The 17,509-nt window shown below is 42.5% G+C and overlaps 1 protein-coding gene across 1 annotated transcript in view; it reads left to right on the top strand.

Annotated features, from left to right (window-relative positions):
* The first annotated feature begins 10,640 nt into the window (after positions 1–10,640).
* The window catches only part of RTF1 (RTF1 homolog, Paf1/RNA polymerase II complex component), a 51,067-nt gene continuing 44,198 nt past the window's right edge, over positions 10,641–17,509 (top strand). The window contains exon 1 of the mRNA XM_027775817.1: positions 10,641–10,774. The gene's annotated coding sequence lies outside the window, so the exon portion shown is untranslated. The remainder of the gene's footprint in view (positions 10,775–17,509) is intronic.

Raw genomic sequence — 17,509 nt, 5'->3', positions numbered from 1 at the left:
CCTGTTATCAGATGGGAACCAGATCAAAATTCCCTTTCCCTGCACATCCTAACTGGGCACCAGTACCTTCTGTCTGTTTGTCTGTTCAGCACTGTGCCAGGCTCTCAGAGGAATCAAAGAGAAAGATCTCTGCCCTCTGGATGTGCAGGCACAAGTTCGTAGTCAGAAGTTCTTAGTCAGTCTAATTATTATTTTATTTTTTGAGAGTTTTTTTCGCTAGAGGGCACGTGCGCTCACCAGACAGAGAGAGACAGAGAGATAGAAAGCGAGAAATCACCCCCCAGGGGGGATGGCCACGCCGCAATCCCTTCTCCTCCATTCTCCTCTCGGGATCTTGGGCATGCATGCACACACGCTCGGCGTGAGTTTAAGCTGCCGGGTCCAGGACTTGAACCACGGTTGACTATGTGGGAGTCCAGCGACATAGCCATTACACTAACTGCTGGTCCCCATAGTCAATCTAATTTTGAGGTCTTTGGGAATTTTCAACACAAAATTTTGCATTCTGGGCTTTTCCTGACCAAAGTGCCTTGGGCTGTTCCATCTAGTTCTGAGTCTTGAGTACAGTAACGTTGGACTTGCTGTCCAGTGCAAGGCCCTTGGGGAAAGAACAAACCTGCAAATGCCTAGAGTAAGAGTGGAGCATGCTAGTAAGGAGGCCCTTTGTCCCTGGGTTATCTATCCAGATGGGAATCTAAGCCTTTGTATAAGAAATGTTGCCTCCACCTTAGCTCTTATTGAAGATGAGATAGGTGAGCCTTCTAGGCTGGTTTTTCCTGGTAGTGGAGGGAGGATCCCTGTCTCAGAAGCTGCCTGGGTTGCTTATTTAAGGTGTAGGTTGGAAGTGTCTCCTGTCCTAGATCTACGGAATCAGTAGAGAGGGCCCTGGACTCTGCATTTGTAACAGGCATCTCTCAGGAAATGATTTATGTTAGTGAACGAGACCACAGTTTATGTTCAGATTAATCTTTTTAGTAAGACAGGACTGTGTAAGCAGAGAAATACCTTTCTGTCTGTGCCGTAGTGTGTCCAAGGCCAGGGTTAAGGGCATGCATAAAACCAGAAGAGCTTGGCAGGTGTGTTTAAGATGTGCTGGCTCTTTTACTTCTCATAAGCTATTGTAATGGTCGGGATTCATTTTATTGAGGTTTCTATCTTCTTCTTTTTTTTTTTTTTCTTTTCCTTGTTGAGAAGAGATATCTGATAACTAGAGATGAGTCAAATACTTTAAAGTTTCAAGTATTTAAAACCCAAACCTTAGTTTGAGAATTTGAAGGATTTTTTTTTTAGCATGTGACCAGATAGTGACCCTGTTCTCACGTTAGCCACACCCTTTCCTCAACATTTGTAAATCCCAAGATAACTTGCTCTTGGTGCCTGCTGGGAAAAAATAACAAAATTTGAGAAAAACCTCTGGACTTTTTACCTTATGATATACCTGCTTCAAGACAATATGTCACTCTTTATGGAATAATATTTATGCAGTGAATCCTATAAAATAAAAATCATTCAAGATAATAAAAGGAAACAGCGTTCTCTATTCAGATGAGTACAACTCATGATTTATAAAAAATTTAGTTTTCCTAAAAAAAAAAAAAAAAAGCCGTATGCGTACTGAGGTGCTTTATTTCATAATTTTTCTTCTTATTTAAAATAGTGATGATATAGGCATGTCCTGCTTTTTTCCTCTTTGAGAGAATTGGCCCCCTGAGTATTTCCTAAGAACTGTTTTTAGGCATTACATGTAAAAAGCATTGTTATAAAGTATCCTTCTATAAAACCTTCTCCATAAAACTTGGGAAAATTAAGTTTTTCTTCTCATTAGTATAGTCTTCTTCGGGGCCAGTAGGTAGCATAGTGGTTAAAGGCACTGGATTCCCACATGGCCAACTGCAGTTCAAGTCCCAGACCTGGTGGCTCGCTTTCTCACTTTCCCTTTCTCTATCTCTCTGGTCAAATTAAAATAATAATAATAAACAACAACAGCAACAAATGGAATTAAATAAATAACTCTTTTAAAAATATATATATATATAGTCTTCTTCACCTTAGTAAAGGTGGATTTTGAAGTGAATCTGTGAGAGGTATCAGTGTTAACTTGAGGTTTTAAATTTGTGTCATAATGTTGCATCTAACTTGATGTAACTAACTTGCTAATTTTACAAGGTTTATCTTTAGAAATAGTATCAGAAGGGTAAACCTCATGGGAACTTTTTATTATATATAATTATTTTATTTAACTTTATTTATTTACTTATTTTAATTTGACCAGAGAGGGGCAGAGTAAGAGAGGGAAAGTGAGAAAGCAAGCTGCCAGGTCCGGGACTCTAACCACAGTCAGCTATGTGGGAGTCCAGCAGTCTTAACCACCACAGCGGCACTTGCGCGCCCCCCAGCCCCATGGAAACTTTGACAGGGAGGCTTTTAGGGAAAATATAGACCCCTTGCTCAGGCACCATTTCTTTGGGTGTTTATTGCTCTCTTCCTAGACTGTAAATTCCTCCAAGAGTAAATAAAGGTGGTTCAGCTTTCAAGAAATGCCTTAGTGCTAGGCACTAGGGCTTTTGGTGAATAGAATAAAAACAGTTTCTACCTTCAAGGAGCTTAAAGTGGAGAGAGATGGAATTGTTTCCTTATTATTGCACCAGAGGCTTTGGAGGAAGAGCAAGGTACTGAAAGTCTGAGCAGGGTCCTCATGCTAGCCTGAAGAGTGAGTCCTGGACTCTGTTAGTCCTGGACTCTGAGAGTAGGAGACTGAAGAGTGAAGGGAACCATGTTGAGCATTAATGGTTTGAGGAACCAGCAGGGACAAAAGAAAGGAGGCAGAAGGGACCTGGCATTCTCATGAAGCTGAGAGAAGGGCCGAGTGGCTGGACCCTAACTAGTTAGTGAGAGTGGTACCAGTGAAACTGCAGAGGTAGATTCTGTTTGACCCTTTGTCAGTTTTTCAACATTGTGGGCATTGGGACCAGCAGTTAGCGTAATGGCTATGTCGCTGAACTCCCATGTAGTCGACCGCGGTTCTAGTCCCGGACCTGGTGGTTTAAACTCACGCCAGGCACGTGTGTGCGAGCCCAGGATCCTGAGAGGAGAATGGAGGAGAAGGGATTGTGGTGTGGCCATCCCCCCTTGGGGGTGATTTCTCACTTTCTGTCTCTCTCTGTCTTTCTGGCGAACACACACACCCTATAGCAAAAACCTCTCAAAAAAAAAAAAAAAGAACATTGTGTGTATTTATGTACGTGTGTGTGTGTGTGTGTGTGTATTATATATATATATATTTTTGAATGTTTTTAAGAGTTATTTAATTTTATTTAGTCATTCACTTATTTTTAGTTTGACAGAGACATGGGGGTGGGGGAGAAAGTGAGAAAGCAAGCCACCAGGTCTGGGACTCAGTCGTGGTTAGCCCTATGGGAGTGTCCATCGCCTTAACCACCATGCCACCTGCTGGTCCCGGCATTAATATATTAATAACTGAGCATTGGTGTCTACAGTTGAAATCAGTTTGCCAGAAATTTGATGGAAAACTTACCACATTTAGTGCTAATCTTGTGAAATTTAAGGATTGTTACACTGCCAGTTTGGGGTTTTACTTTACAAGTATCTTTATGTGTTTATTCATTGTTTAGATTGTTATTATTTTGAAGTACAGGCTTGTTGGAACAGTCCCAACAATACAGCAATACCTTCTTCTCCCACAAACATACATACACATAGTGGCTCCCTTCCTTATTCCTGAAAGGTAACCAATGTTCACTGTTCGAATTGGTTTCCTTTATCAACAGGTTTTTTTTTTTTTTTTTTTTAGTTGCCAGAGGGTGTGTGTGCTCTTCAGAGAATGACAGAGAGATGGAGAGAGGAAGCACCCCCGCCCCCCTCAGGGGTATAATCATGTCACAATCCCTTTTCCTCCATTTCCCTATCTTGTCAGGATTTTGGACACATGTAAAACATGCCCTGTGTGTTTTTCAGGTTTCCAAGGCCAGAATTTGAACCATGGTTGACAAAATATGATCTGGCTCCCTTAACCACTGGGCTATGAGGCCATCCCTCTACCAGCAATTTTTATATGAAAAGAAAAATAGGAATTAACATTTCAAACTTAAACTCTAAATTGTCATTCTGCCCTCGTCGAGTCCTCACATCTGCCTGTCGCTGTGGCTACTTTCCTGTCTAGGCCTTCATCCGCTCTGATGAGTCCACTGTGGGTTCCTTCTGACTCCTGTCTGCGTGTCCTCTTGGGCCCTTCTAGTCTGTTCGTCTAGAAGCCAGCGTGCTCTTTTAAAAATGCCCTGGCAAATTGGGTTTAAACCGTTTGATGGCTTCCACTGCCTTTAAATAAAATCCATGCTTCTGGCCGTGCTTTATAAAACTCAGAATCATTTGGTTTCCTCTTACATCTAACCCACATTACTCCATTCTCCCCCTTGCTTGCTAAGCTTCAGTTTCACCGTTCCTCTTCATTTCTTTGACTAAGCCAAGCAATTATCAGCTTCGGTGCCTTAGCTGTTCCATCTGAAGGCCTTTCTCCAGAAAACTGCACTCCCTTGCTCTCTTCCACAGTGAAGCCTCTCCTGACCACCTATCTCAGATGATTCACTTGATTCACTTCCTTCTGAGCATTTATCAGTAGATATAATTCATTGTTTCTGGTTTAGTATTTGTCTTCTGCAGTTGATTTTAAATGGTACGAGGTCAAGGACTATGTATTTTTTCTTACTACAGTCTATAGAGGGCATGGCACATAATGGTGTCTGTGGTTTCTGGGAGTTGGGTGACCAGCCAGCCCAGTTTGCCTGAGACTGAGATGTTTTCTGGAACGCAGGACTTTGAGTGCTGAAGCCAGAACAGTCCTGGGCAAGCCAGGATGCTTGGTCACCTCGGACAGTGGAAATTACATACAGCAGTTAGGTTCATGGCACGAGTGATTGAAAAAGGTCTCAGCACACTTACTAGCTATAAGACTTCTTGAAGTTATTCATGTGGGCTTTATTTTTCCTTTTCTTGCTTTAGTTGGGATCTCAGTTTTGGAGATCTGGTTTAATGTTAAAATGGCTTTTAAGCAACGTTAATGAAACTGATCCAGAAGCCAAGTATGGCATCCCACATAGCTGTGCCTATAGCAGAAGGTCACTGGCATTATTATTATTATTATTTTTTGGAGAGGTTTTCGCTATAGGGCATGTGCGCTCACCAGACAGACAGAGAGAGACATAGAGACAGAAAGTGAGAAATCACCCCCTTTGGGGGATGGTCACGCCACAATCCCTTCTCCTCCATTCTCCTCTCAGGATCTTGGGCACGCACGCACGCACACGCGCCCGGTGTGACTTTTAAGCCACCGGGTCCGGGACGCAAACCGCGGTCGACTACGTGGGAGTCCAGCAACATAGCCATTACGCTAACTGCTGGTTCCCTCACTGGCATTATTTTAAGCAGATTTTCAGTTCGGTTTAAATTTGATACACCATTCTAGTACCTCACACTCCATTGCCGTAGAAGAATGTCAAGATAATAAGGGAGGTTTTACTCAGTGAGATGAAATTCAGGGATGGTAGTGAGAGAGACCCACTGGACATACAGAAATGTTATTTCAGACTAGCAGATGGCATAGCAGCTATGTTGATGGACTCCCACATGGCCAACTGCAGCCTGAGTCTTGGGCCTGGTGACTTGAAAATCACACCGGGTGGATGTGAGTGCATGCCCAAGATCTCAGAGGAGATTGGAGAAGAAGGGATTGTGGCATGGTCATTCCCCTGGGGGGGAGGGTGAGTTCTCATTTTCCCTTTGATTTTTCTCTGTCTCTCTGGCGTGCACATGTACCCTAAGACAAAAACCTCAAAAAAAGAAAAAAGAAATAACGTCTCAATCAGTGTGGAAGTGAAACGGACTGGCAGGCACGAACTGTAGGTGACCTGTCTTTTGTGCATGGGTCAGTTTCAGATCTTAGTTCTGAGTACAAGTGTTAAATGGGTCACCCCTAACAATCCTGAGGGTCTTTTCATGTGTTGGGAAGACCTCCTAGATGCACATTGGTCCAAGGCTACTTTTTATATTTCGATCCTTTATGTTCTGCTGAAATGTAGCTCAATGGACCAATGTGCATCTAATTTCCGTAGAACATAAAGGATCGAAATATAAAAAGTAGCCTTGCCATCAGTTCACCCTGTAACTTCCTGTACAGTCCTCAAGTACTGGAAAGTGTATCTTCCACACTGATGACAGGGTCTTTGCTGTCACCATACTACTGTTAACATGGCATTTCATGTTGTCAAGAACTGCTTATCAGATGCAGTTGTTCATTGACAGGAAGTCACTGATAGACTTTTGGTGCAGACTGGAACCTCTAACAGGAAGGTAGTACTAATATCTTAACATTTTAGTTAGAATAACTTTTAACAGGTTTCTACAACATGTGATACTTAATGTTTCAAGGAAGGATGTGACAGAGTATCCAAATCTCTGTTGTTATTAAAACAGGAATTCCGGGGCCTAGTAGGTGGCATGGTGGTTAAGGTGCTGGACTACCATGTCATCTGTGCAGTTTCAGTCCCAGACCTGGTGACTTGAAGGACGTACCTGGCACATGTATATGTGTACTCAAGATCTCAGGAGAAGAATGGAGAGGGGATTGCAGCATGGCCATCACCCCTAGGGAATACTTTCTATTTCTTTCCTGTGAGCACATGTACCCTGTAGCAAATTTAAAAAAAAAAAGAAAGAAAAAAGAAACAAGAATTCTAGGGCCAGTCTAGAATGATAAGCTATTGGCTCTCACATGGTCAGCTACGTGGTTTGAGTACTTGACCCAGCAGCTTGAGAAACACCACTGGGCACATGTGCTTGTGTGTCCAAAATCCTGAAAAGAGGAGAGTCCGAGGAGACTCGATTGCAGAGTGACCATTCCCTGTGGGGTGCTTTCTCACTTTTTCTCTCTCTCCATTCTCTCTCCCTCCTCTGATGGGCACATGCACCCTCTGGCAAAATAAAAAAAAATAAAGAACAGGTATTTTAGTGCATTCACGAACCTCAAGGAGTCTGGGAAGAGATTCATTACCAGTAGTCTTTGTGCAGTTTATAAATTTGCATATAGGGGGCAAGAAGTTAAATGTAAAGATCATAACAAACTACTATACAACCCAGCAGTCCTACTCTTGGATATTTATTCAATTGAAATAAAAACTCATGGGCCAGCAGGTAGTAGTTAAGGCGCTGGCCTGGGAGATCCGTGCCTTCACATGGCTGATTGCACTGTTAGGTTCCTGGACACAGAGGCTTGAAAATCATGCTGGGAGTGGGAGTAGCAGGTGGTGTGGTGGTTAAGGGCTGGACTCCCACATGACTGACCATGGTTCAGGCCCCAGACCAGGTAGTTTAAAAATCACGTTGGGCACGTACATACCCGAAATCCCAGGAAGAGAAGATGCCATGGCCATCTCCCCTGGGGGTGATTTCTCACGTTCCCTCCATCTCTCTCTAGGGAATTCGCATGCTCTGTTGCAAAAACTTAAAAAAAAAAAAATCATGCTGGGTTTATGTGAGTATACCCCAAATCCCAAGAGCAGAATGGAGGAAAAGGGATTGCGGCATGGCCATCCCACTGAAGGTGGTGATTCTCTCTCTTCTGGTGAGCACGTGTGCCCTATGGCAAAAAGAAAAAAAAAAAACTTACTATTTACACAAAAACCTGTACATGAATATATAATTGTACCCAAATGGAAACAACGTAAGTGTTTTCAACTGATACATGGATAAACTGTAGTACATCCATAAAACAAAATACTACTTAACAATAAAAAGGGACGAGCTACGGGTATATGCTGCAACATGGATGGATCTTAAATGTATTATGCCAGATGAAAGAAGCCAGACTTAAAAGGCTAGACACTGTAATTCCACAAGGCTGTGGTTGCCAGAGGATGGGAGAAGAATGCACATGTGAGGAGGAGGGATTTTGGAGGGGATAGCAGGATGATGGAGCTGATATTGTAATATTGTATCAAGTGTTTATATGTATTTTTATTTGTGGGGGATTAAAATTATTTTCTTTTAATTCTTCTTCTTTTATTAGTTTGCTGCAGGACACATGTGCTCATGAGAGAGAGAGAGCGAGAGAGCAAGAGAGCGAGCAAGCTGCCAGGCCCAGGTCCTGAACTGTAGTCAGCCATTGTGGGAGTCCAGTGCCCTCACCACCATGCCACTTGCTGGCCTCACTATATGTATTTGTTAAACTCATAGCACTATACTTTAGAAATGGTACAATATACTGTGTATAAATTATACCTTGGAGTTTTAAAGGATCATAAACACAAATATTGCTATAATTTATATTACTATTTTGTTACAGAAGAGTAGAATATTATTAGGAATATTCAGCCTTTTCAGGAAAATGGTATGGTAGTGCTCTCTAATGAAATAAGACTAACTTTCATGACTGTTTATGAACAAGAGTGTCAGCTGTTTAATCTGAGAAGGTCATTTTCTCATTCTGGCCAAGGAAGGAGGGAGTACTCCTAAAATAGAAAGAGACTGGAAGAAGAAAACAGATACTTTGTAGCAATCTATTATTTTAAAATCTGTCTTGGCACTTGACCTATAACCATATACTATCATCACCATCAAGGAATAATGCTAGTGGTATTTATAAGCTGTATTTTCTCTTTTAAAGCAGAAGGGGAAATATTTTAGGTTAGTAAACCATAACTGAATTAGGAGGCAGGGTCATCTCGGTGCAGGTTTGAATCCTGGCTCTGTCATATACATTAGCTGTGTTACTAGTAAGTTACATAGCTCAGGCAGTTTGGTGCTTAGAAAAGAACCTGGCATCTATTAAGTACAATGTAATTGTGACCTGGTCTTGGTATTAGCAGAGGACAGGGGAAGTAACCTTTTCTTGCCTTTTTTAGTGAATAGACTGAATTGGGGAGCAGGAGAGGGAAGCCTTTAAAGGAGAGGGGAGTCATGTGACAGCAAATCTTGGTGTAGCTATCTATGGCTCACTTATTCACACTTCCCTCTTCCTCATCCATCTCACTGAATCACCAGACAGTGCAAAGGTGGTCAAGGAATGTCGAGGTTGTCTAATCAGGACTCTGAGCAGGTAGCCAAAGTACTTACTGCTTGTTGTCAGAACCTGGGGTAAGCACTGGAGATGTATACTTTTTTTGTTTGTTTAAGCATTCAAAATATAAAACAACCTCAGAAACTTACTTTATAAGCTTATTCAAAACAGCCCTGCAGGGACCAGCAGGTGGCGTAATGGTTACGTTAGTTGACTCCCACATAGTCTACTGCAGTTTGAGTCCAGAACTGGTGGCTTAAAACTCAAACCAGGTGTGTGTGTGTGTGTGTGTGTGTGTGTGTACACACCCAAAATCTGAAGAGGACAATGGAGAAGGGATTGCAGTGTGGCCATTCTCCCCGGCGTGTGATTTCTCACTTTTATGTGTCTGTCTCTCTGGCAAGTGCACTCTTCCTATAGAAAAAAAAAAAAAATCTCTTCTCTTAAAAAAAAAAAAAAAAGTAAATACAAAACAGCCCTACAAATGCCAGTTTTATCCTGAAATACAAGTGTCAGCTACATTAGTTAAAACAGTGACCACACGGGGTCAGCAGATGGCATAATGGTTACATCACTGGACTCTGACACGGTCAACTGTGATTCCAGCCCCAGATCTTGCAGCTTGAAACCGGATGTATGTGCCCAAGATCCAAATAGTAGAATGAAGGGGAAGGGACTGAGGCATGGCCATCCACCCTGGGGGTGATTTCTCACTTTCTATCTCTCTGGAAAGCACATGCACCCTATAGCAAAAATCTCTTTCTTAAAACAAAAAAGGGAGGGGGGTCCAGCAGGTAGTGTGGTGGTTAGGGAAACTGGACTCCCACATGGCTGATTATGATTCAAGTCCCAGACCTAGCAGCTGGCCTTATCACACACTCTCTCTCCCCCTCACCACACACACTATGTTCTGTCTGATCAAATTAAAATAAATGAATGAATGAATGAATAAATAAAATTAAGTTCAATAAAATAATTCTTTAAAAAAAATAAATTAAATAAATTTTTTAAAAATGATGGGGGCCAGCAGGTGGCATGGTGGATAAAAGCTCTGGATTCCCACATGGCCCACCATGGTTTGAGTCCTGGACCTGCTTTCTCATTTTCCCTTTCTCTCTCTCTGGTCAAATTAAAGAATAATAATAATAACAAATGGAATTAAGTAAATAAATAATTCTTTAAAGAGAGAGAGCTTTTTGCTATAGGGCATGTACACTTGCTGTAGAGACAGAATGCAAGAACTTACCCCCAGGGGGATGACCACACTGCTATCCCTTCTCCACTCTCATTATCTTGGGCATATGCATGCATACGTCTGGTGTGAGTTTCAAGCTGCCAGGTCCAGGACTCGAACTGCAGTCATCCATGTGGGAGTCTAGCACCTTAACCACTATGCCACCTGCTAGCCTGAAAACCTTTCTTTAGTACCTAGGAAGCCTGGCAGTCAGTCTGTTTATGTGATTGATAGAAGTGTCCAGTGCTGTCCTTTGGTTGATAATGCCAGATACAAAGATCCAGTAAGGGTGGGCATTTTATTATTCACGAATATTCTTCCTCTGTTGAACAAAACCAATGTGGATCTTTCTGCCCTGTTAGGAGCTCTTGTCCCTGGCAAAGCGGAAGCGTAGTGACTCTGAGGAGAAGGAGCCGCCTGTGAGTCAACCTGCAGCCTCTTCAGACTCCGAGACATCCGACAGCGATGATGAGGTGAGTGTGGAGGATAAGGCCCGTGGGACTGACAGATGTTTGAGGGTTCCTAAGTTGATGACTCCTGGTGACCTCATTACCTTAAACTGAGACTTACAGCTTAATATCTACAAGAACTTGCAGGGAAAGGAAATTTAAAGAAAGCTCTTAAGTCATCAAGTTCTTGCACTACTCGTTACCTGGTGGGTCCTCTGCAGGGCACTCGTGGCCATTCTTTAGTCTTCTTTTCAGCCATATTGCAGAATAAGGGGCACACTCGTTAGTTATCATCTTCCTTTTTTTCAATGTTAGAAAAGAATTCTATGAAGGATGCCATATTATAGTGGGAAATACTTCAGTGAGACCAGAGATTGCATTTGGGAAGACTGACTCAACATCTCTCAGAGTGGTGGTGTTCACTTTAAAGGAAGAAAATCCAGCTAGTCATTGTCTAAACCAAGGTGACTTTCCTAAACTCCCCACCAACAAGGCACGGCCCTAAAAGATCCAGAACTTTAGTGAAATACAGCAATGAGGGGAAAGAATTTGAAACATCCTACATGTTCTTCATTCTATTTTTTTTTTTAACTTTAATTTTTTTAATTGCCAGAAGGTGCATACATTCTTCAGAGAAAGACTGAGTGGGAGGAGAGGGAGAAAGCACTCCCCAGTGGGTTATGGTCACACCACAGTCCCTTCTCCATCCTGTCAGGATTTGGGGCATGCACCCACACATGCCAGATATGTCTTTGAAGCTGCCAGGGACAGGGTTGGAGCTAGATGGTCAGCCATGTGGGATCTAGCTCCCTTAAGCACTAGGCCACAGGGCTGGTCCATAATTTTTTTCTCTTTAATTTTTTTTAGAGAGGTTTTTGCTATAGGGCGTGTGTGCTCGCCAGAAAGACAGAGACAGACAGACAGAAAGCGAGAAATCACCCCCCCAGGGGTATGGTCACACCACAATCCTTCTCTTCCATTCTCTTCTCGGCATCTTGGGCACACACGCATGTGCTCCCAGTGTGAGTTTAAGCCACGGGGTCTGGGACTCGAACCATAGTCGACTACATAGGAGTCCAGCGACATAGCCATTACACTAACTGCTGGTCCCTTTTTTTTTTTAATTGCCAGAGAGCACATGTGCTCGCTAGAGGGAGAGGGATGGAGAGAGAGAGAGCACATCTCACAGCAGGGCATGGTCACATTGCATTCCTTTCCTCGTTTCTTCCTACTGTCAGAATTTAGTGCACATACACACCCAGTGTATTCATTCTTCTTTTTTTCTTTTTTCTTTTTTCTTTTTTGAGAGGTTTTTGCTATAGGGCGCATACGCTTGCCAGACAGACAGAGAGAGACAGAGAGATAGAAAGCGAGAAATCACCCCCAGAGGGGATGGCCACGCCGCAATCCCTTCTCCTCCATTCTCCTCTATGGGATCTTGGGCACGCACGCACATGCGCCCGGCTTGAGTTTTAAGCCACCGGGTCCGGGACTCAAACCGTAGTCAACCACGTGGGAGTCCAGCGACATAGCCATTACGCTAACTGCTGGTCCCTCTTCTTTCTTTTTTTAAAAATTATTTTAACTTTATTTATCCATTTATTTGTTTCAGTTTGATCAGAGAGGGCTAGAGAGAGCAAGCAAGCAAGTCGCCAGGTCCGGGACTCAAACTGCAGTCGGCCATGTGGGAGTCCAGCACCTTTAACCATCAAGCCACCTGCCGGCTCCCCCAGTGTGTTTTTCAAGCCACAGTCAGTATTTGAACTGTGCTGTTGGTCATGTGGGATCTGGCTCTCTTTACCACTAGGCTTTGGGGCTGACTTCATTTGATTTAAAGTATATTTTTGCCTTAGTAATTTCCTAGAGAGAGGCTCAGTGTCACCCTTCTGTTTCATCACTTATCTTGCAGACTAGAAAAATATTTTTAACAGTAAAGTAAAAAAGTATATTAAGACGATGAAATTTAATTAACAGGTGAACAGTATCTACCAGTGCCCTATGTATGCAAACTGGGAATGATTGTATTCTGATTGTGTGATGTCCTCTTAAACTTGAATAATTTTTTTTTTTTTAAGAGATTTTTGCTGTAAGGTCCATGCACTGGCTGGAGGGACAGAGAGAGACAGAAAGCGAGAAGTCACTCCCCCAGGGAGGATGGCACACTACAGTCCCTTCTTCATTCTCCTCTCAGGATTTTGGGAATCCACACACATGCACCCAATGTGAGTTTCAACCCACTGGGTCTGGGACTCAAACCACAAGGGAGTCCAGTGATATACCCATTGTGCTATCTGCTGGCCCCAAACTTAAATAATTTAACATACCTAAAATTGCTTTCCCCAGCAAGAGGTAGCGAATATCTATTCTTTTTTTTCTTTTTTTTTTAGTTTATTTTTAATGAAGATACTTTAATTTCTTTCAATTGATAAAATAACCTAATCTGTTAGAAACTCAAGGGAGTCTGTGAAGTCATCTTTTTGTTTGTTTGTTTGTTTTTAAGAGAGATTTTTGCTGTAGGGTGCATGTGCTCGCCAGAGAAGCAGAATGACAGACAGAAAGTGAGAAATCACCCCCGGGGGTGGAGGGGAGGATGGCCACGTTGCAATCCCTTTTCCATTCTCCTCTTGGGATTTTGGGCATGCATGCACACACACCTGGTGTGAGTTTTAAGCCTTCAGGTCTGGGACACGGGAGTACAGCGACATAACCATTATGCCATCTGCTGATTTCTGTTTTGTTCTTTTTTTAAAAAAAAACTGCATTAACAATACAGCATAATCTTAAATAATTCCTTCTCCCACCATTCCTAAATCACCTCCTTCTATTGTTCATGTTTCAGAAGTCAGCTGCTAGGTCTTCCTACCCCGGTATTCTATATTCTATTAAGTGTGAATTTGTCTTCGTCTGGAGTACCCTGTTACTTGTTCACAGTCTTTGATTCCTTCAGATACAAGCAGTAACTATCCTTGGACTCTCTCATTCTCACATTGCTATCATTAGGTCAGTCCTGGGTAGGCAGGTTCTCTAGGGATTCTCTCATCCCTTTCCACTGCTTCTACCAGGACAGTACCAATTCCACCTCATTACAGGTGTCCCAGACAAAATAGCTCCCGTGTCCATAAAAATTGTTACAGCTTAGCGTTTCCTTTGTACACAGCTACTTAAAACAAAAACTTCTCCCCTCTTAGTACCGCCCAACTATTTATGCAGGTATGAGAGAAAAAAGCTGACCAGCACTCTGCATCCTGCTCAGTAGGGAGTGAGACTTAGGTTGACCTTCCCTCTCCATGGTCCTTATGGTGAACTCACTTGAAGTTGTAGACATTTTAAGGTGGATTGGGGACTTCTGAGAGATCTCAGGATATAAAGTTTGAGACAGAAGCTTTTGCTTTTTTTTCCTCTCTCATAATGAATAGCATGTATCTCTGTGGGGAGAAAAACACATACTGAAGTAGTTGGTTGTCTTTTCATTTCTGCTTGGGCTTTTATATCTTTATTACCTACAAGTTAGCCATATAAATTTGGTTGTTGAAATGGCAACTCTAAGTCAGATGGAGCCTGCTTGTACCAGAAACTACTCTGGAGTTTTTGAGATATGCCTTCCTTATTGTTTTTTCGCCACCTTTAAAAGAAATTTGTTGGCTCCCTCTGAATTGCTAGGACAGAAAGTCGGTCAAGAACTACCAAGTTAAAGAGTTAATTGCTAGTTTGTTGTAAAGTGAGACATGTAGTAATTTTAGAGCTAATTGATGGCAGGGGAAGGAAATTGGAAAGTAGTTATGAAAGTTTATATCCAGGTAAAAAATAGGTACACGAGACATTAAGTATAATGTCTAGGGGCCGGCAGGTGGTGTAGTGGTTAAGGCGCTGGACTCCCACATGGCCGATTGTGGTTCAAGTCCCAGATCTGGTGGCTTGTTTTTTCACTTTTCTCTTTCTCTCTCTGTCTCTCTCTGGTCAAATTAAAAATAATGATAATAATAAATTAAATGAAATCATTCTTTTTAAAAATTTATAATATCTAATTAGCAAGGGAATAAGAAGATGTTTTATGTATAGTTGTTTTTGCAGGGAGAGAAAGCTTAAGTTTAATGACAGAATATCCCCATGCATTTTTTTTGTGTGTGAATAAATTATTTTCAGTGATACCTTTTTCCCCCCTTAGTTTGCTGTATGTTGCATGCACTTGCTGGAGAGAGGGGGAGAGACTGACAGACAGTGAAAGTGAGAAAGCACCCCCAGGGGAGATTGCCACGCCACAACCACTTCTCCCCCATTCTCTCCTCAGGATTTTGGGCACACAGGCACACATGCCTGGCATGTTTTCAAATCACCAGGTCCAGGATTCAGCCACCTTAACCACAACACTGCTGGCTGGCCCATTGCAGTGATATATTGAGGCACTTGTAAAAATAAGAAGCAAGGCTTTTCTGGACGACTTACATTGACCAAGTTGCGGAAGGTGGGCAGTATACCTCAGTGGAGGAAAGCCATAATGCTGTGCTGTCTCTTGGTGTTGTCACTTCCTGTCTCTGAGGATATTCAACAGGAGAAGCAGCTCCAGGGTTTCAAACAAAAGTGACAGGAAGAGGCTGGCCCTGTTGTCAGGAAGTTAATGGAGCGGGATCCCACATGACTGACTATGCTTTGAATCACTGTCCTGGCAACTGAAAAACATACCAAGTGTGTGTGCCCCAAATCCCAACAGGGTGGAGAAATGGAGGAAAGGGGATTGTAGCATGTCACAACCCACTGAGGTGGAGTGCTTTCTCCTGCTCCCTCTCCCTGTTTCTCTGGAGAACACATGTGCTCTCTGGCAAAATAAATAAATGAAAATAAAAATAAACAGGGACCAGCAGATGGCATAATGATTATGTCACTGGACTCCCACATAGTTGAATGTGGTTTGAGTCCCAGACCTGGCAGCTTAAAACTCATACAGGGCACGTGTGACCAAAATCCCAAGAGGAGAATGGAGGAGAAGGGATTGTGGCGTGGCCATCCTGCCTGTGGGAGTGAGTTCTCACTTTCTGTCTCTGTCTCTCTGGTCAGTGCCCTTGCCATATAACCAAAATCTCTCCCAAAAATCAAGCAAGCAAGCAAGTATGACAAGGAGGAAAAAATAAAATGAGGAGGGAGGAGAGCTGACAGCCAATTATTCATCGATTTAGGTTAGAAAAAATGGCCAATGGGGACAGGTGGCATGGTGGTTAAGAGTGCTGGACTCCCACGTGGCCAATCGCAATTCGAATCTCAGACCAGGTGGCTTGCTTTTTCATTCCTCCCTCCCCCTTGCTCTCAAATTAAAGATAGATAGATAGATAGACAGATAGATAGATAGATAAAGTTAAGTGAAATAATTCTTAAAAAAATAAGCCAAAACAGAAAAGTCCACTTATTAGGAGGAACACAGCCCTACCTCTGGTAGTTCAGAAACCTCTTCAGAATCAGGGTGAGCATATAGAAACAGCTGGGGAAGGAGGAGTACTAGATTGCACTTGTTATCAGGAAAAATCACTTTGGATACCCAAAAAGCCTTGTGTTGTGGTTCCAAGTTAAATACAGCTACATTAGACAAAGGAAAGTGCTGAAATAAGTCCTAATACTTCCTGCCTAAGCAAGAATGATTATTTCAAAAAGCTTCATGTGTCGTCTTGTTTCCAACATTTTTGAGAATTAAAAGCATTCGACCCAAACCTGTGGTACTTGTCACACCTGTTTCTTTTTCCCCAGAAGTTTTGTCAGCCTTCCCTGTTGCACTAATGCTCACACTTGCCTCTTTAGGATCCTTATCCTTTTTTTCTCTCCCCTGGTTTCATTTTTCCCCTACATTATTTTTTTTTTTGGAGCTTCGTTCTTGTCTTAACCCATTTGATCTTTCAAACTCTCCTTTGACGAGTTGTGCTAGTATTCACACTGTTATCTCTTGCTGATCCAAACACTTTTATTAATAGAAGATTAATGGAACACTTGGAAAAAGATACAAGTTTTGCTTGCAAATCCAGTGAGCACGCAAGCCTATAGCAAAAATCTCCCTCAGAAAAAACTAAAAAACTCATTACATTTTAAAAACACTTTGACAGATACTATTTTATATGTTGATTTAAAACCACAACTGTTGGGACCAGCAGTTAGCGTAATGGCTATGTCGCTGGACTCCCATGTAGTAGACCACAGTTCGCGTCCCAGACCCGGTGGCTTAAAACTCATGCCAGGCACGTGTGTGTGCGTGCCCAAGATCCTGAGAAGAAAATGGAGGAGAAGGGATTGCCGCGTGGCCATCCCCCCTGGGGGGTGATTTCTCGCTTTCTGTCTCTCTGTCTCTTTCTGTCTGTCTGACGAGTGCACGCGCCGTATAGCAAAAACCTCTCAAAACAAAAATAAAACCACAATTATTTATTCATAATTATTCAACTTAATTTAATTAATTAATTAATTTGACCAGAGAGGGACAGAGGGAGAGAGAGAGTGAGAGAGAGAGACAGAGCGAGCAAGAGAGAGAGAGAATGAGAAAACAAGCAGCCAGGTCCAGGACTCAAACTGTGGTCAGCCATGTAGGAGTCCAGTGTCCTTAACCACCATACCACTGCCAGCTCCCAGTAGTTCTTGTAGTATGAAATAATACCTTCCAAAATAGCAAGCTGTGTAGCTGTGTAGTACTGCCTTTTTTTAAAAAAAAACTTACTGGGAGCCAACAGTTAGCGTAATGGCTATGTCGCTGGACTCCCACGTAGTCGACCATGGTTCGCATCCCGGACC

Source organism: Tupaia chinensis, unplaced genomic scaffold, assembly GCF_000334495.1.
Source record: "Tupaia chinensis unplaced genomic scaffold, TupChi_1.0 Scaffold000605_1, whole genome shotgun sequence".
Lineage (NCBI taxonomy): Eukaryota > Metazoa > Chordata > Mammalia > Scandentia > Tupaiidae > Tupaia > Tupaia belangeri.
Note: the sequence above shows the minus strand (reverse complement) of the source record. Positions and strands in the feature narration are given on the sequence as shown.